Here is a 20,000-nt window from a genome sequence, read left to right as displayed (position 1 = left end):
GTGAGTTTTGTTTTTAGCAATTTGGGACTACCCTCCCTCCAGAACTTATTATACTCGTCACCAGGCGTCCTGAGTTGAGTGCCATTTTGAATTGGACACTTTGCGAGGACAACGGTTTCTGGCCGCCATTCGATTTTCGCGAAAAAAATCGTGCTTGTTTTGGGTCGATCGGAGTCCCTAAGCTGGCTTCCGTCTCCTACCTTGCAATTGTCACTATACTATAAAGGAAGGTGAACGGGGACCATTTTTCCCGAAACTTCGTTTACGTATTAAAGACTACAACAGCTCACCACATGGTAAGTTTTATCGATTTTTATCTCCATTTTCGGAATGATTTCCGTACAGGTCCCTACTTTATTATGCATGCAGAATAAATTAATTATTCATTCGCGCTATCCATTGTTTTGTAGAACAATACGTATACCCAAGAGAACCGAATATATACATGGGTAATTTGTACTTACGGGATGAATAAAAACGGATCTCATTTTTTCTCTCCCTCTCTCTCTCTCTTCTTTCCCTTCATCGCCCACACCGTTACTCGTTTTCGTCCCAGCTTTCGTCTTGTTCTTGTTTCCAGATCCCGCTCGGCTTTTTCTGCCATTTTATCCCATGATATGTCGCTCGTAGCTTGCCTTGAACTCCGACCCACTGTAAACATCTTTATTACTTGTCCCTGTTCTTCACCACTGAGCTAACGTGTCAAGTTGCTAATTCACACCTTGAAAATGATATTTATTTTGAATGCTGGCTGAGTAATTACATAACAATGATACGTAATTATATACACGTGCCGCACCGAGCACCTACAATCGAACTTGCACTCGTCAGTGACTCGTAGGTTACCGTTAAGAGATCCCTGTCTTACTACTCTTGAAACAACCTATCCCTTTTTAATAATGCTAACCGTAACCCTAATTACGGCTAAAGGCACTTTTTATGCTTAAGGTTAGTCCCTGTGATAGTTTTAGGTTTTCCAGTATTGCTGTGAACTGTGACCTGCTTTTCCTTCATGCCCAGTGCGTGCGGCACACTTATAAGTTCACTGCGTGGAAGAGTGTACCACGCTTACAGTCTGATTGGTGCATCTTTCATGGGAAACTTTAAGGCACGAGTTCATTGCAATAGGCCATTTCCGAGTTCATGTCTCCCTCATCTTCAAAGCGAGTCTAAGAGCGAAGTTTTTGTGATGGTAATTAGTTCTGTTTTACACATGAATGAAAAGTAATTTTCATAAGAAAAACTTCGCACTATTAAAATCATTTCATGTTTCCCTTCTTTTGAAGCAAAATTGTGTCTTCGTAATAATCAAGATGGCTAGCGAAGTAAAAGCGTCAGCAAAGGGAGATTTGAACATGTGGAAATTGATCCCTGCTTTATAGCCTATCCCGAGCGGTGCATAGAGTAGTGCAAAGAAAACAATTTACTTTCGTCTTCCGTGTCCAAAACCCGTATGGAAACGCAGTCAGTTGGCAAAGACAAAGTGCATCAGGAGATGGATCTGTTTCGCGATGCTCAGGAAAAAACTGCAATCATTATGGATAACCTTCAATCCGCGAGAACACATAATTTTCTGACAGTCAACTTTCCTTGAAAAAATATTAGTCCTAGCTACCTGTGGCCGGAAAGTTTACAATTGCCTACAAGACAAGGGCTAACATCATCTCCCAGTTAACCATCGCCTACACTTCGTCGACCCAGACAAACGAGCCTAGAGCGGGGCATTGAAAAGACATGATGGGGAGTGAAACGAAGTATGCCTCTTATGGGAACATCCATGGATCTCTACAAAAGTTATTTACTTGGAAGCATCATTGAGCATATTGCCGATCTCTACAAAGAGGGATAAATCGCAAAATCCCACTAAATGCACCGTTCGTGATCCTGAATACAGGGAAGGAAGAAAACATACTCTTTGCAGTGTCTCGGCGAATTCGTAAGCCGGCAGAAAGAACAATTTCACGATAAAAAGAGCAGGTAGCCATTAAATTTTTTATGACAGTACTTTTATTTCATTTGTTTGCTATGTTTGAGAATCTGAACCCTATTACAACGATTGCTTGAAACTCCACTTCTTGCGCTTATTCTAAAATTGAAAAATGGATAAAATTGCAGGAAAAGTGCCGAAATTGCAGGAAAAAATGTTCAATTTTCCATATTTCAGTCAGAAGTTCGACCGGTTTTTTTCAAATGAATGAAGGGGTAGTTTCTAAAGAAACTGTGGTGCTGCGTCGGTGGGGAAGTAGTATACAAAAATTTGGTTTTATCAACGGAGTTGATAATGTAAATTGGCCACCGTACAGAGATTCTAAAAGCTGACGTTTCGAGCGTTAGCCCTTCGTCAGAGCGAATCGAGGGATTATGGGTTACGTGTAGTTTTTATAGTAGATAAAGTCCATTTAGACTTACAAAAAAAACCTCTAAGAAGAAAGAGCAAAGCGCCACAGTCCCAAAAGACATCTATTGTTACCCCTATTGTTTTTTTAAACAAAGGAGCGTATGCATAATGAGTAGGGACCTGTACGGAAATCTTGCCCCATTTTCTAGCAAATTTTCAGACCTAAACTTCGCTTCCTAAATTATGTTCTCTATATTTACTCATGTGGCACACACAGTGAGCCAGGGTTACCTGTGGTTGAAACCGGATCAATGGCTTCACCTTGCAGTTTCCGATATCCACTAGACTAACGAGACAAGTAGTAAGTTGCATTGTTTAAGTCTATCCTGGTATGACCACTCAGTTTGGAAGGGTAACATTAAGATGTATTTAGTTGCTCTTCTCTGGACACGTTCTATGCTTTTCATCAGTTCGATTGATTGAGGGGACCAGACTTGGGTTGCATAACCCAGGTGCGGACGTACAAGAGCCAAGTACATAGTTCGGCGAGTGCTAGATTTCCTGATGTACCTTGATGATCGACGAATAAATCCAAGTAGCTTATTTGCCTTATTGGAATGATGGTAAACTTGGTTGGTCCACGTCAGATCGCTAGAGATCCACACACCCAAATCTTTCTCAGCTGTTGTAACGTTCAAGACAGACCGGTTCGTAAGATATTGACGCTCGGTAGGATTTCTCTTTCTTGTTATATGCTGAGACTTATATGCTGATTGAATTGGAGGAATGTTGATGTAGACCAATCCATAAGGCTGTCAAGATCGGACTTCAGGGCCTTAGAGTCATCGACAGAGTCAATAAGCTTGTAGATTTTCGTGTCGTCAGCAAAGCATGCCACGTTGGATGAACTGCACCTGTCAGGTAGATTGTTTACAAACAGCAAGAATAGCAGTGGACCCAGTAGTGATCCTTGAGGGACCCCAGATGATAACAACACCTCCGTAGAAGTGTCGCCAGAGACTGTAACCCTTTGTTTGCGATTAGTCAGATAGGCATCAAACCAATCCAATAGGCGTCCAAACACATTGCATTGCTTGAGTTTACGTAGCAAAAGTGGGTGGCATACTTTGTCAAAGGCTTTTGACATGTCGAGGTAGATTACGTCCGTTTGCTTACCAGTATCGATATGCTCACCAATCTGATCAAGCGCAGTGAGTAATTGCGTGACACACGACCTTCCTGGTAGGAAGCCATGTTGAGCTGGGCTGATAAAGTGGTAGAGATGGTCCCTTAAACGCGCGAGTACGCAACGTTCGAGTACTTTTGAGACCAGTGGCAGCAATGAAATACGTCGATAATTTTCCATACAATCCTTCCGTCCTTTCTTGTATACAGGAACGACATTAGCAACCTTCCATTCATCGGGTATAATACCATATTGAAGGGACTTGTTGAAAAGCTTTGTAAGTGAAGGGGCGATATTGTCAGCCGTCTCACACAATAGACGAGCAGGGATTCCATCCGATCCTGTTGCTTTGTTAACGTTAAGCATCTTAAGAGATTTTAAAACTTCATCGGTGGTTAACTCTAAATCCGTGAGGACTGGGCCAGTTACTTGCATTGAGACATCAGATGGAATTACAATTGTGGATGGCGACAAAACAGATGCCAAATAATGGTTAAACAGCTGAGCAATTTCTTTTGGTGTAGAAGCTGTAGTTGGTTGTTCGCTACGTCCATCAGCGTTGACTGACCCCAATGACATCACGTCCGGGAAGTTGGAAGATTTGTTGGTAAGTTTGAAAATTGACCAAAATCTCTTAGGATGGCTTCGGATGTAATTCGCTCGGCTTTCTCTTATTAGGTGTTTAGTTCTGGCTCTAAGAGTCTTAAATTTGTCTCGGAGAATTTCATTTCGAGGCAAGAGCTTTAGTTTCTTTCTGACTGATTCTTTTTTCCTTAAGAGAAATAGGATGTCCCCTGTTAACCAAGGTGGGCCATTTCTCTTCCGTATGGTCTTTAACGGTATAAAATCAGCAACAGCGGCTAAAAATGTGTCTTTCCAAAATGTCCAATCCTGGTCGCTGGTATTATTATCCTGGACGACATTAGGGCCGATTTACACGGTACGATTTTTGTCGCATGCGACAACGGCTTACGACAGGCCCATGACATGATTTACGATTCTTGTGTATGTCAGAAAAAATGGCGTAGCATTTTAAAACATGTTTTAAAACGCTGCGACAATCGTAAGTCATGTCGTAGGCCTGTCGTGAGCTTGTCGCGTGCGACAAAAATCGTACCGTGTAAATCGGCCCTTAGATAGGTTCACGGATTGGAAGGCAGATCGAAGTCCTTCAAAGTCTCCTCTTCGGTAGTCGTAGACTGATCTTGTAGGTGATTTTGGTTTTTTTAACAGAGGCCTTAAGAGAAAACGTTACAACGGAGTGGTCCGTAAAAAGGCCAACCTGATCAGGGTTTACAACAGCGCCCAGTTCAACAATATCCGCAACATTTGTTAGAACAAGATCGAGAATGTTATTATCCCTTGTAGGCAAGGTGACAATTTGTGGGAGGAAATAATCACCTAGTATTGAATGGAATTTAAGTTCATCAGCACCTCTGGTTCTTTCAGGGTTGTCCCATGAGATCTTAGGGAAATTGAAGTCACCACAAATTAGAATATTGCTGAAGCGGTCACAAACTTGAGAAAGCGTTGAATTTAATTTTTCCAGCCAAGTACCATCGGAATTAGGTGGTCTATAGCAGCAGCACAGGCAAATATTAATGTTGCAGCATGTTGTAACTTCAGCAAAACAGATCTCGATGTCAGTTTCAATAAATATTTCCCTTGCCGATTTGAATTAACTTGACTTGATAGCTAATAACACGCCGCCACCGTGTGTATTCATTCCGTACAATAAGATAGTCTTCAGGAAGGATTATTTCTGAATTAAGCACATCGCTAGAAAGCCAAGTCTCGCTTTCAAATATTATAACAGACTCTTCAGCATAAGCTAGTTCCTGGAATCTTGAGAGATTGCACTCAAAACAATCCATTGTTTTGTGCCAGCTTTTGATACTCCGAGCGTTAGAAACTAGGCAATTCAAGGTTGAACGTTTTCGATCCAGATAACAGCCTTGAAATGGACCAGGATGTGTAGAGATGTTTAACTAATAAAGACTGAATAGTTGTTCAGTTAGATCTCGTCAATACTTGCAACTTACCTGCGTGTTAGCTTTGAAGCCCTGGCCAAACGAGAGCGAGAGTTGATGAGATTTGACGAGCGTTGAACCACTTGAGAGTAGATGAGAGTGGTCGAGAGTTGGCCAAACGAGAGTGAGACTGAGTTGTCGAGAGTTTCACGCACAAAAAAAGAGAGAGCCTGAGAGCCACCCTGGAAAGCCCTTTTTGACGTAAATATGGCGGCTAGCCATTTGGGGTGCAAATCGTGTGATGCGCAACTCTCAGTTTACTGCTAGGCTTACAAGGCATTTATAAGTCCCAGTAAGTCTAATCGCCTCTCACACTCAAGCCAGCTCCACCTCCGTCACTAGGACAGGTGCACCCTGGGGATCCCGGTCTTGCGACTAGGTGAGCAAACGGAGCACTGGCACCAGGCTGTAAAGTAGCCTCTTCCAGGCTGAAGATTGTTCAAAAGGCTTCTGCTGTTTTTGATATCTTTTAATATTGAGCTTCTTATAACCTTCATTGATTAATGGATAACTTGGAACCAAAACCAAGACATCATTTGTTCCGATTGGGAAAAATCAATGTCCGCACCTGCAAGTGTGAGAGTAAGTTAGAAGATTGTGTGACACAATTCAAGAACTTAGAGCAAGATATAAAGTGTATGCAGGAGACCCGGATGAGTGGCGACGGCCAGATACGTTTCGATGACCCTGTGCTGAACGGTTGGCATGTTGTATACAATGGCATGAGTATAGCACGTGCAGGAGTAGCCATCGCCATGGCACCACATATCCGACTCATGGATATTGAGCATATAATGGAAGGCAGCATGACTATGGTCCGAGTTAAGGCAAATGGGGTGAAGCTGGTGATATACTGATGCTATTGTCCTACTGAAGAACATAGTAGGGACCTTTAGATCGGAAGACGAGGACGACTACGAGTTCGAGTTTCCATACTGAGCATGCGCATAAGGTTCGGAGGCCGACATTTTTCGAAGTGCGCGTGCTCAGAACGGAAAACTCGTACTCGTAGTGGTCCTCGTCCTCCGATCTAAAGGTCCCTAGTACCTCCTCGAAGGAAACCTTTTACCGTACACTACACAGAGCCATTCAGAAGACGAGGAAGGAACATCCTTGGTATAAGATCATTGCAGCTGGAGATTTCAATGCAACCATGGGCCAGGACTGTAACCACGAGACACGGAGAGGAGTCGGTCCCTACCACGACGAAGATCCTACCAGTTTTAACGGAACAAAACTCCTTGAGACCGCTGAGTGTAACAAGCTTTACATCCTAAATACGATGTTTGCAACAAGATCGAACGAACATCGATGGTCATTCCACTTTAACCTTGGATATAAGCGCAGGCTAGATTATATTATAGCTGACTTGTACGTGAAACGTGCCATTACGAACTGCCGTGTCTATCCGATGCAAAGCCAAATTTTCGACTCTGACCATCCGATTGTAGTCATGGTCATTCCACTTTAACCTTGGATATAAGCGCAGGCTAGATTATATTATAGCTGACTTGTGCGTGAAACGTGCCATTACGAACTGCCGTGTCTATCCGATGCAAAGCCAAATTTTCGACTCTGACCATCCGATTGTAGTCATGACTGCTGCTTTCCCAACCCGAAAAGAAGTGCAAAAGATTTTCCGAAGATCCAGATCTCCTCCTATGCGACCAGATATTAGAAAATGAAGGGATGACCTTGAGATTCAAGGAAAGTACAGTGCAAAACTAGACGCCCTGTTACTACGGAGCGAAGAAAAGGAAGAAAATAGTAGGGAAGTGGATGAAGTAGAGGGACGCATGACGGAGGCAATTCTAGAGGCATCCCAGGAAACGATACCATCAAAGAGTAAGAGAGAGATGGATAAGCCATGGACGAATCCAACTTACCAAGTACTCATACAGAGACTTCTTTCAGAGAAGGATTCCATCAAGAGAAAGGCACTGTATTATGAGACAAGAAAGATGCGGACAGAGCTAAAGAATAACTACTTCAAAACCAAGGGAGACCAACTGAATTTTGCAAGCGAGCAAATGGATACAGAACAAGAATTTCCATGATGAGAGAACATACATCAACACCTCGGTTTAACCGACCATTAATTCCAAATCAGAAACTAGAGGAACACTTCTCTACACACTTCAGTCACCGCAAATATGAGCCACAACCCGAACTAGAGCAACCAGAGAGTTACCCCAAGGTATTACCACCAGATGATGTCCCTGCGATTGATGACTCAGTTCCAGAGCGCGGAGAAGTAGAAAGAAGTATAAAGAAACTGAAGAATGGTAAATGTCAAGGAACAGATAAGATATATGCAGAACAACTAAAATACTCTCTGTCATCAGGTCTATTTAATTATATGGTACTACTTATTGGCTTGATCTGGTCCTGCGCTCATGATCTTCTCTGTCTTTGTAAAACCCATAAGTTACTAGAGAATTTTCCATTTGATTTCAGTGTTGTACCAAACACCACACTTGGTACAATATTAGAACTACAGCTCACTTTGATTACGGCTCGACGGGCGAAAGATTGTTGTCGAAGTCCATTACTCGTTACTTTTAAGATTCCAGATATTAATTTTTCACCGCCTGTCTTGTTTATCCAATTTACGTTCCATTCTTTAGCTTCATAAGGGTATATTTTGTTTAAAGATCCTCAAAAACGCCATTTGCGTTTCAATCTAGCCTTCGACGCCATTGCAGGTTAATATTCTACTGTGTCAAACCAGAGAAATCTACGCCTTTCTGCTCCCCGTGAGATCCTAACAAAATACGCGCAGAAGACTCTACGCACAAAGACACCACTTAGCAAGAGAGTGATAGGAAAGATTTCTCTCGAGAAGGAAAAAAAAAAAAAAAGAAGAAAAAGAAACAAACAAACAAATCTCACCCACTTTCCGACTGGGTTTGCCATACTGGCAACCCAGTAATAACTATGGTTAACAAGCGCGAAGAAGCTGTAAAAATGGCATCTCATTGGTCGACAAAATGACACTGATCCTCGTGACGCCCACATAATCGACAACTAATGTGTATAGACCTATTTGAAAACTTCCTCAAGGAGATGAGAGACAAGATTCAATATAGCATGCTACGAGGCTTTATGTTCAAATTTCACGGACTTTTTCTTCTTCAGCTGAGCTGCGTTTTTGCCTTTGGCCTTGAACTAGCTTCCAGGCTTCTTGCTACACAATAGGCCCTGGGGAGGAAGTAAATCAAAAATGGTGGCTGAATTGAACGAAGAATCCTCGTCTGGCAAATCAACGTTTATATGTTCTAACTGTGGTTTTGAATGCCATTATGGATATTTTGGGAAGACACCTCCCTTTTCTAAATCTATAGTGTATAGTAGACGAAAATTTTTTAGGGGATAAAAATATGCCTGTATCTACCGTTTAAATGCGAAAATACTTTTAACAATGCTATGTTTAAGTAGTTTTGAACTATGTTCTCGTTGGGTGCCCCTGATTAGACCCTGATTAGACCTGATTAGATCTGGATACCAATACCAAAGAGATGGTCTTATCCTGCGAACCCAGTTAATCTTATATAAACCCAGGGAATCTGTGTTGTATAATAGTTGAAAATTTAATTCGCATATGTCAGGGAAATTCGAATTCCGGTTTAACTGATAGAGACTGTATAGCTCTTTAGTTAGATCTCGACAATACTTGGAACTTACCTGCGCGTAAGCATTTGGGTCAGCAATTTTGACTGAGGGCCTGTAAATATTACTTACTTGTTTAAAGGAACTGAATACTGTGCATGGCTGGCTTTTAATGATGCGTTAATTTATTCTACATTTACGCCCAATGAAAGTTGAGTCAAAATATTTTTTGGCTTTTTTGTCACACTTTGTCGAGTTAGTTGTCCGTTCAACAGTAAAGATTCAATCGGGTAAATCTATTTTCAAATTAGTGGTTACGTGATTCGTGAAAGTATATGCTTAGTTCGAACTGTTGTCGTCATGGTTACCGGGCTCATAGGGATAGAATGCGCTTGCATTCGCACGATTTGTGTTTCTAAGTGGAAAAAGTCGTTTCTCGATTTGATGAACCTTTCTGTTGACGATACCATAGAAATATTCAAACGCGAGAGCTTCTGTCTTCCTCAAGAAATGGCCACTTCAGTTTCTCTAGCTTTTTAGTTACAACACCAGGCTGTCTTGAATAATTATTAAAGCAGCATCTTGCAGCAGAGCGCTGAACCATGTCTAATTGATATTTATCTTTCCGGGGAGAAGGATACCATGCCCAACCATCATATTCAAGTTTAGGTCTTAGTAGGCTACAGAGTAAAGTTTAGATTACATTCTACAGAAGCATGCTTAAAGTTTCTCCTGATAACGCCTAGAGTCTGCTTAGCACTTGAGGAAATCAAGTGACTTGCCCATTTCAAGGCCTCTGAGAGTATAATTAAGTATGAATGGTGGTGGTCCCTATGAAATGTATGACCATTAAGTTATGGTTTATCATTCTTCTTTGCAGAAAAGCAAATTGTGTGACATTTTTCTGGGTTAAATAGCATTTGCCAGTCCTTTTCCTACAGATAAGGCGGTTAAGTCACCCTGAAGGATTTGACCATCCACAGGACTAGCTATTTAACAAATATTCTTCGAGAGCGCACTGGATACGAAGTGATAGATAACCAACCAGGCGCGTAGCGCCGAGTTGGTTATAATCATTTAATATCCAGCAAGCCCGAGTAGAATAATTGTTTTAGAAAAACTCCAGGGTCAACAACTCTTCCACTGAAGCATTGATTTCTGCCTTGGACAATTCCGGTCCAAAAGGGCTTTTGTCGGCAATTTTTTCTCAGAGCTAGCTGCAAATGCTTTCTGCTAGCTGACGCGTTCCTTAACCATATTAGGTACCGCGGTATATGAACTGATAGGCTGTGCCAATGAAAATGCTGGAAATCTGATATCCGTAGTTCAGTATTTAATACAGTACGATACAGGAAGCAATCGTCAGCAAATAATCTGATCGTCGGAGAAATACTTGAAGGTAAGTCATTAAAGTACAAAAGTTTTAGCAACCTGAATTTCTCAGGTGTCTGTAAGAGGTAATTGCTTAAATTGTCAAGATAAGTGCGAAGAACACTTTTATCAAACAATTTTATTTTGTTTTCTGTACACTTTGTGCTTGCATGCATATCACTGTCCCCCTGCTGTGTAACTCAATCTCTCTTTAACACGACTATTGTGACATTGAAATCCAGTGATTCGAGTTTTCTTAATTAATGTGAAAAAAATAACAAAAGGAATCATCAGGGAAGTTCTTGAATGAGACGATTCATTCTGAATTAGCTGTTCCTGAAAATTTGATGTTTTTCCTATGACTGGAATATCAGGCACGTATTGATAGAGGATTTAGAGAGTCCCAAAAGGTAAGACCGCAAATGTAGGTCTACAAAGTGGTTATATATGAACTTGATACTAAGCTATTTCATTGCAAAGAAAACATCACTGTTATCACTGAGGTGCTGTGGGTGATTTATCGTGGAAACCAACGATCATTCATTCTTCTTTAACCTGCGCTGTGGCATCCAGGGCTTCTCGTCACGTCCAAAGAATGGATGGATGCTTCTTGCTTCTCTCTGAAAGTTCAGGTAAGATAAATGTTAAAACTTGTGTTTTCCTGATCAACCTAGTCAACATGACAAAATTGCTTACAAGTTTCGAACTCTCGCCACTTCGGCCAGGTTTGCGTCTATGAATAATACTGTCGAAGTGGAAGTTCAAGCTTTTTGGAAAATGATTTCAGTATGTTTCTGTGCAAAAAAATATGACGCAGTTTTCTTTTGTTTGAGACAGAATGAAGCACTTTCTCGGCCCTCGAAATTTTTTTAACCGCATAGACCACTGACCAAAACATCGCAGGAACTTCTAACAACATTGTCTTTCAAAATGTGATGGGTAAAAGGAATGATGCGGAATGAAATCATCCACAAGAAGATTCGTAAAAATTTCGATTCGTATCGACCCCTCCCAAAATGAATAGCAAGTCAGCGTATCCATTTTCAACAAAAGTAACTCAACCAAGGTACATAGAGCGGTTTTCGATTGAGTGTCGCAAGTATTAGCGAATTGCTTGGGTTTATGATTACTTCACTCAGTGGTTGGTTCAAAGTGCTCGCGCCACTTTTTCAACCAATCAGAAGTGAAACCAAAACCAATCGTGGCTCGCGAGTGCACATTTTCCCGCGCTTTGTGTCGGCTACTTGTAATTACTTCGAGTTTTGATTGGTTTACTGGATTGTCTCCGTCCTTCTTGATTGGCCAAAGTAATTATTTTGGTTTTGGTTTTACGACACTCATTTGAAAACCGCTCTATCACATTCCAACCTTTCCCCGCAACTGCATTTTTTTCGCAATACGTCCACCTGGTAGATTGTGGCAGTCAGTCTCCACAACCAAACCGGCGATTACAAAGACAGCAACAAGAATGACGAGAGCTATTTTCTTCATTCTGGTTGTGTGAAAACCGAAGAATCTTGAGTATGTAACTTTGTGTGTTGCTGTCTGAAAAGTCTTCTTGTTTCCTGAAAGGAAAGAAGTACATTTTTTATTCTTCGGACCAAGAAAAACTCCCACTTTTTTTTTCGGCTTAATTGCGTGTTTTAAAACAACGGCCTCTTGCTCACTGCTCATAGAGACCTTCGAGGCGCATGCGCTTTAGATGATAAACTGAATCAGCAGTGCAAAGTGGTGACTTTTTACCGCGATCTATAGTAAGAAATGTGTGATAGGCATGGCATCTGGGCTGTAATTTACAGTGCGATGGCTGAAGATATGTAAGAAATGAAGACTGCAAAACCTGCCCATGTTTGTGCATTTTTGGAGAAAACATATTTTGTACTGAGAAGCAATGACGAAGTGAGATTAGGGTTAGGATTTGTCCCTCACGTTTTCCGCATTCTCACGCTTTCATTTCTTACAAGGTGTAGCTTCTCTGACGAAAGACTGCATAGGATTACCTACCTCAGTAGAGTTTTAAAATAAGGCATATTTTGAGCTACCTTACAGTTACTTATGAAATCTGTGATTTGAGCTCAAATTTCCCTTTGTTTTCATTCTGAGTCTTTTGTCAAAAGATCTCAAGTAATCCGTTATGAATAAATGGATATTCAAAATGAACTAAAAACCTCTTGCTTGCAACAACTGGATGCCAACTTTCACGGTTATCAGGCTAATAAAGAGACAGTGCCATTACATTTTCCCTAAAACTGTGAAAACAATATTCATACTGTCTCTGTCTTTTATATTTTAACTCATCATTAAGGAATAAAGGACCTAGAGGATTGTAAATCAATTACATCCGGTTTTTGTTCAATTCTAAGTTGTCATCTTTCAAAACAACTCGGAAAGAAACAAAAGACAAACTAAAACTCAACCGTGATACCAAGATTCGTCGTGTACCCAAGTGGCAAAAGTCATTTCACGATTTTATAACCATTGAAAGCAGTGAAAGCAGGGCCGTACTGAAATGAATGTCAAGCATGGTAAGGAAGCCTTTTATTTAAAGTAAAAAACGTATTTTACCTTATCATTCAACCTTGTCGTAAGTGTTTCTAAATTAACGCTCATATATATTTAAATATGCAAAATACGCTTGCTAGTTAACCATGCAAAAAAGCATGTTTTTATCTATTTTGCCATAAAGGGATTATTAACGTAAAAAATAACATCCAATTTTCAGATGTTGGACCTTTTGTAATAATTTATGGGCGATATTAAAACAGCAGCATACCCGTTCAGCTATTTGCATATCAACTGGCTGGCTAAATAAGATAAGTGGAATGATAAAAAGTTGTGTGAAATTTGTGCAATCCATCGCTTTGTAGAGTGGTTATAGAAGCTTAATATATTTGGACAAAAAAATCCATCTACTTTAATTTAAACTCAGTCTGTTTTCCCCCTAAATCAAGGTGGCAGCAAAAATAGAGATTATTTCAATGGATTGATTAAATCTGGATACCCATACCAAAAAAAAGGTGTTAAATTGTCAACCACACTATTAAAAGCTGTATTGTACAATCTGAAAAATGTGATTCGCTTCTGTCCGCGAAACTCGAATTCTAGAGACTGCATGAAAGTATTCTACCACTTCATTCAACCGTGTAGGTATGTGTATATATTTAACTACACCCTTTCTTTTTGATAAGAATATTGTTTTTTTTTTGGCCCAGGCTGAATATTCCTGTCGATTTTAGGCTGAAAATATTTATGACATTTACGTTTAACGATGTATTGGGATATCAATTCACAAGTGTTTGGAAGTTAAGATGTCACGTCAGACGACACTTTTTTAAATGTATTGCATTTACAGATTTTCAACACACGAAATTACATTCATTTTAAAATTGCAGCCTCGGGTTTATTCTTAAAGTATTCTTAAAATTTCGCAAATTTCAGCCTCGATATTCTTATAAAATATATTCTTATAAAAAAGAAAGAGTGTATGCAAAACTTACCTTGCTTGCTTACTTGCTGCGCTTGCCAGCCATGAAAATGGCAATGTTTCTTTCCACTTTGCCATAAAGGGATTACTAACATCCAATTTTTAGAAGTTGGGCCTTTTGTAATGATCTAACTTTCCATTGGATGACCAAGATGAGTGGAATGACTAAACGTTGTGTGAAATTTGTGGAATCCATAACTTTATAGCGCTGTGTTAAAGAAGCTTGCATTTGGCAATAATATCATAAATATTTTCTTTAATCTCTGTTTGCGCCTATCGCGCAGATCAATGGATCGATTAGCTCTGGATAACCACACCAAGAAATGGTGGTGTTAAAATGCGAATCTCACAAAGCTGTATTGTACAATCTTAGAAATGTGATTCGCTTCTTTCAGCGAAATTCTAATTCCGGTTCAACTGATAGAGACAGCTTAGTTGTTCAATTACATCTCCTCAATACTTGCAACTTACCCGCGTGTTCGCTTTATTTCCACTGAGCGGGGCGTGAAAATGTCACTTCTTGTGAAGCTCTGAAAACTTAATATGCTTAATAAGGCCACCAGAAAAAAACACATCACGTGCATATCACGTGCTGATCAGGCTAATCTTGCGGTCATCGCTTATTTCCATCCCTCAAACTGACATTTCCCTTTTTATTCAACTTATACGACGTACAGTCTACTTCAACGAAACAAAGATTTTAAACAAGGTTTTAATGATTCCAAGTTCGAGTGAGGTTTAACACTACTGTGAAGTTTTTATACCTAATTATTCCATCAGAGATCAACCCTAGTATTGGAATTGGGCCCACACAAGGACAGAGAGGTAAGATGTTATTCACAAGGACAAATTCGGCTCGGCCCAAGCCTATTAAATTTAGCTAACTTACCTCAATATGCCACGAAAGGACATCTAAATTAGGCTTGGGCCGAGCCGAATTTGTCCTTGTGAATACTTGTGAATAACATCTTACATACCCCCGGCGCGGGTGTCCGGAAAACTAAGACCTAAGACCTAAGACCTAAGACCCGGAAAACTAAGACCCTTTACATTTTAGTTCTCACAGCAATCCCTGGGCCGTTTAAAAAAGCGCAAAAATATAATAAATAAATGCGAAGGAAACAGGGAATAAATCACGCGCAAAGCAGTAAATAAGCCATAGAAAAGAACGGCACCAAAAAACCCTGTATTCCTGAAAGAAATATTTTGTATATCAAAAAAATTAAGTTCGATTTTAAGACGACAATAAGGCTTTATAATGACAGCGTTGGGAGAAAATCTAGCGGCGCTTGATAATTATTCACGCCACAACCGCGAATGTCACGCCAGGCGAGTCAAGGCCGCATGACAATCCCGCATTTCATCAGAAAGGAAAAATAAATCGTTGTTCTAAAATGCCTCGCCTGTAACTGAACGAATTGTTCATTTGTTCTTCGGAAATTACTGGCAGTCAGGTGTTACATCCTGTTGGAAATCAACGGCGGGTTTTTCTTTGATCGACCTCTGTCGCGAGCGCTTGTAAACAACAGAATGGGAACTGAGTGGGGTGGGAAGCAGGACGCTCTAACCATAGATAACCCAGGCTCACTGTGTGTGCCACATTGGGAAATATAGAGAACATATGAGGCGAAGTTTAGGTCTGAAAATTTGCTAGAAAATGGAAATAAAAATGGATAAAACTTACCATGTGGTGAGCTGCTGTTGTCTTTAATACGTACACGAAGTTTCGGGGAAAATGGTCCCCGTTCACCTTCCTTCATAGTATATAGTGACAAGATAGGAGACGGAAGCCAGCTTAGGGACTCCGATCGACCCAAAACAAGCACGATTTTTTTCGCGAAAATCGAATCCAGTCGCTAAATGAACACGCCAGGCTCGTGGAACATGAATTTCTCTAAACCTTGAATCCACTGAAGCATCTCCAGGTAGCAACGCGAAGCCACCAGACTCCCTAGAACTTGTAAGTTAACCTGCTAAAATGGCGGCCAGAAACCGTTGACCTCGCAAAGTGTCCAATTCAAAATGGCACTCAACTCGGGACGCCTGGTGACTAGTATAATAAGTCCCCCTGGAGGGAGGGGAGTCCCAGATTGCTCAGTGAGTTTTGTTTATAGCAATTTGGGACTCCCCTCCCTCCAGAACTTATTATACTCGTCACCAGGCGTCCCGAGTTGAGTGCCATTTTGAATTGGACACTTTGCGAGGACAACGGTTTGTGGCCGCCATTCGATTTTCGCGAAAAAAATCGTGCTTGTTTTGGGTCGATCGGAGTCCCCTAAGCTGGCTTCCGTCTCCTACCTTGCAACTGTCACTATACTATGAAGGATGGTGAACGGGGACCATTTTTCCCGAAACTTCGTGTACGTATTAAAGACAACAACAGCTCACCACATGGTAAGCTTTATCGATTTTTATTTCCATTTTCTAGCAAATTTTCAGACCTAAACTTCGCCTCATAAATTATGTTCTCTATATTTACAAATGTGGCACACACAGTGAGCCTGGGTAACCTGTGGTTGAACTTCTCCTTGCAGTTTCCGATATCCACTAGACTAACGAGACAAGCTCCGGAGAAGTCGAATTTCTTAGAGTATTGACATAATAGTACCCAGCAAAGCAATTGAAAGTTAATCGTCTTCAACGTACGGGGTTTTTAGACCTAAATACTGTAGATCAGCGGGGGTTAGCTTAGAAACGCTATTTCTTGTTGAAATAGGCAGTCCAAGCTAGCGTCACTACAGACAGCCGTTGTGAATTTAAACGCGTTGTAAGACTTTGTATGGGAAATCAAATACCGTCGATTATAAAGCCTAACAAATGCTTAATTTAACTTTCATTCAATAAAGTGAATAAAAATGACTCACCTCTGGTGTATTCTTGTGCCTTTTGGAGCTTATTACACCGTTTCGGGAATTCTGTGTTTTCAGTGTTTTCAATGTTCTAAGACGAAGTCAAGGCTGCACTCTACTATTCCGACCGTTGTCAGCTCAGAGGCGGTTTGCGACTCGAAAATCCATCCCAGCCAAAATTTTTTCACGCAAAGCTAAAGCCACATCATTTGCGAACCTCCGTGAATGTTTCATCGTCAAAAATCCCCACGCACTTGGCTGGAAATGAGCATTTTCTGCTTCGATTTCCACGATAGCTGATGAATTTAACTGCAACTGATGACCCGTGAAGACACGGAGCTTGGGTCCGAGGTCAAATTAACTCCACCCGATGCGGTACAGTCATTACAACACTTACCCCATCCCCACAGCGGCTTCTCGTAACCATGGAGCTGTTACGAGAAGCCGCTGTGGGGATGGGGTAAGTGTTTTTTGTTTAATATGAATACATGATGCAGCAGATAACCTAGTAACCTTTGTGGCTGTCTTAGTTGGTGTTTATAGAAGAATCCGCCTTACAAGAAGGGGTTTCTCTCTACTAATTAAAACATTCATTAATCAGTAGGTAGTTTTGGGGAATAGTGTGTGTGTGGATGGTGAGTTGAGGGAAAATCATAGACAAAAGTTATGGTTAGTCTGTAAAATGAGGGGGAGATGTTCACAAAGCAAACTCTTAACCCCACAATAAGATTAACGAAAGAAACAAACTCTGAGTGAAATTAAAAATGTAATCTCAGAAACAGTCAGATAGTACATGTACGAAAAACTAAATCAAGTAGGAGGGATTAATAAATATTTGACCATGAAAATTATTCGTTCTTAAAAATGGGAATAATAAAGATGAAAAATCTTTACACTAAAATCTTCGTTCTTAAAAAATATATCGAAAAAACTAAAGAAATCTCATGGAATATGAAACACCAGTTCCACGAGGTAAATCCAAAAATCCCAGGGATAAAGACAAGCTGACTGCGACACCATTAGGCTTGTAATTGGATGCGAATCTTCAGGGCTAGAGCGCAACCGAGCAAGGGGGTTTCTAGTCCAGCGCTGGACCTCTACCCGACCCCCTCGTGCCGAGTCAAGAAAGGAAAAAGAGAAGAACAACAAGCCGCAACCCTGGACAAAAACTAGCACTAAAAACCATGGACAGACTAACACGACCAAGGCTTCCAAGTCGATTAACTAAAATTGGAAAGCAACTCTTACCAAAAACACAACTCATCATGTGTATCATGGACGTTCTGAATCAAATTATAGTTTAAAATAAGGAAAGAAAGGATACCTGGTTACTTACATGGAAGAAAAAGCTGGCAAAAATTTTCCTTCGCTCCAAAATTTTGCGAAGTATCCTGTAAACGTCAGCCTTGCTTGCGACAAGAGAATTCAAATACGACCCAAACTGTACACAATTGAGTTCACGACTTGACTTCATTATTTTCGACGTCTTCGATTTCACGCCGTGAACTTTTTCACTGAGCATAGTGAAAAGAATTGGAGCAATAGTGAACATCCCGTGAAATTTCATTTTCACAGAGCCGTTCACGAGCCGTGACCGTGAAATGTATTTCACGGTTCACCATGAAATCCATAAGCCCCCTTTTCGCGTGATAGGTCACAACTCTGAATCGAATTGTCAGCGAAACATTAATGACAATCGATCGTAAAAACACGAAAATTTCTGCAGTCTCTGACTTTTACGTTTTGTCAAAAGAAAGAAATTGATCACGTGCTAGGCAACCATAAAGGTGCACGTGATCACCTTGTGTCAACTGAATGAACTACTGGAGAGAATGTTAATCGTTCGTCGTTTTCAGAGTAAAACAACGTCTCTGTTTTTTTAATTTTGTTGTAATGTTTAACTGAATATTTACACTTCATCTGTCTGAACATCTATGAGATACAAAAACAGACTTGCGAATTATCGCAAATCACAATGCTGACAAGCACAAAAGCTTAACATGGGAATTTTTAGTTATTGTGAAAATCTTTCTATATTTGTTAGCAATCATCCTTTCAAATTTCAGAGAAATCGACCGTTCCGCGAATATTTTACAAGTTTTTTTCAATAGGATGTCAAAAGGCCGAGTGGATGTTGTGCATACTCGGGCAAGTTCGGGCGATCAAGTTGCGCGTGTGACCCGTTATAAATATTCTTTCACAAAATGTTCGCGAATCGTCACCACAGAAGACAAAAAAATCATTCCTAAAGCTTATTCTACGCAGAAAGTTGGTTCTGGAGGTAATTTTGAGAGTGGAAATCAATTTTACGGCAGACGGGAAATACAAACTCACGAGGCCGTATGCTATATTTAACAAAAATTAGTGAAATTTCCAATTGTTACCTGAAGACTGTGCAGAATTGAGTACAAATAGATATAAAGAAGTCAGACAACAGAGATAACAGACCCACTTAAGTTGTTCAATCCCTTCTCTGTCTTTGTTAAACCCATAAGTTACTAGAGAGTCTCACTGGGGGTGTAGCAAACACGGTACAGGGTTAAAAATTTCGCGATTTCACGGTGCACGCTTAATTTTTACATCAAATAATTGTTCAGAGCTTAGGAAAAGCTACAAACAACACGGTTATCTGGACAAAATAATTCACGACAAACGGTTAATTTTTTGCCTTTTTCACGACACACGGTTAATTTTTTGGACGTTTCACGCCACACGCTTAACCCCATTGAGACCCTCTCACTAGAGAATTTTCCATTTGATTTCAGTGTTGTACAAAACACCACACTTGGTACAATATTGGTACACTTTGATTACGGCTCAACGGGCGAAAGATTGTTGTCGAAGTCCATTACTCTTTGCTTTTAAGATTCCAGATATTAATTTTTCACCGTCTGTCTTGTTTATCCAATTTACCTTCCATTCTTTAGCTCTATAAGGGTATATTTTGTGTAAATATCCTCCAAAACACCATTTGCGTTTCAATCTTCGACGCCATTGCAGGTTAATATTCTACTGTGTCAAACCAGGGAAATCTACGCCTTTCTACTCCCCCTGAAATCCTAACAAAATACGCGCAGAAGACTCTACGCACAAAGACACCACTTAGCAAGAGAGTGATAGGAAAGACTCTTCC

The 20,000-nt window shown here is 40.5% G+C and overlaps 1 protein-coding gene and 1 long non-coding RNA gene across 2 annotated transcripts in view; one reads left to right on the top strand and one right to left on the bottom strand.

Moving 5' to 3' along the window:
• Positions 1-20,000, top strand: part of LOC138056470 (cysteine-rich DPF motif domain-containing protein 1-like) — a 41,460-nt gene that overhangs the window by 14,899 nt on the left and 6,561 nt on the right. The window lies entirely within an intron of this gene.
• On the bottom strand, positions 10,659-14,620 carry LOC138056471 (uncharacterized). The gene is made up of 3 exons (XR_011133462.1): positions 14,490-14,620; positions 11,903-12,099; positions 10,659-11,154 (listed from the first exon to the last, which is right to left on the bottom strand). It is a non-coding gene; the product is annotated as an uncharacterized lncRNA (long non-coding RNA).

The sequence above is a fragment of the Montipora capricornis genome, chromosome 7 (assembly GCF_036669925.1).
Source record: "Montipora capricornis isolate CH-2021 chromosome 7, ASM3666992v2, whole genome shotgun sequence".
In the NCBI taxonomy this organism is placed as follows: Eukaryota; Metazoa; Cnidaria; class Anthozoa; order Scleractinia; family Acroporidae; genus Montipora; species Montipora capricornis.
This window is presented reverse-complemented; position numbering and strand designations above follow the sequence as displayed.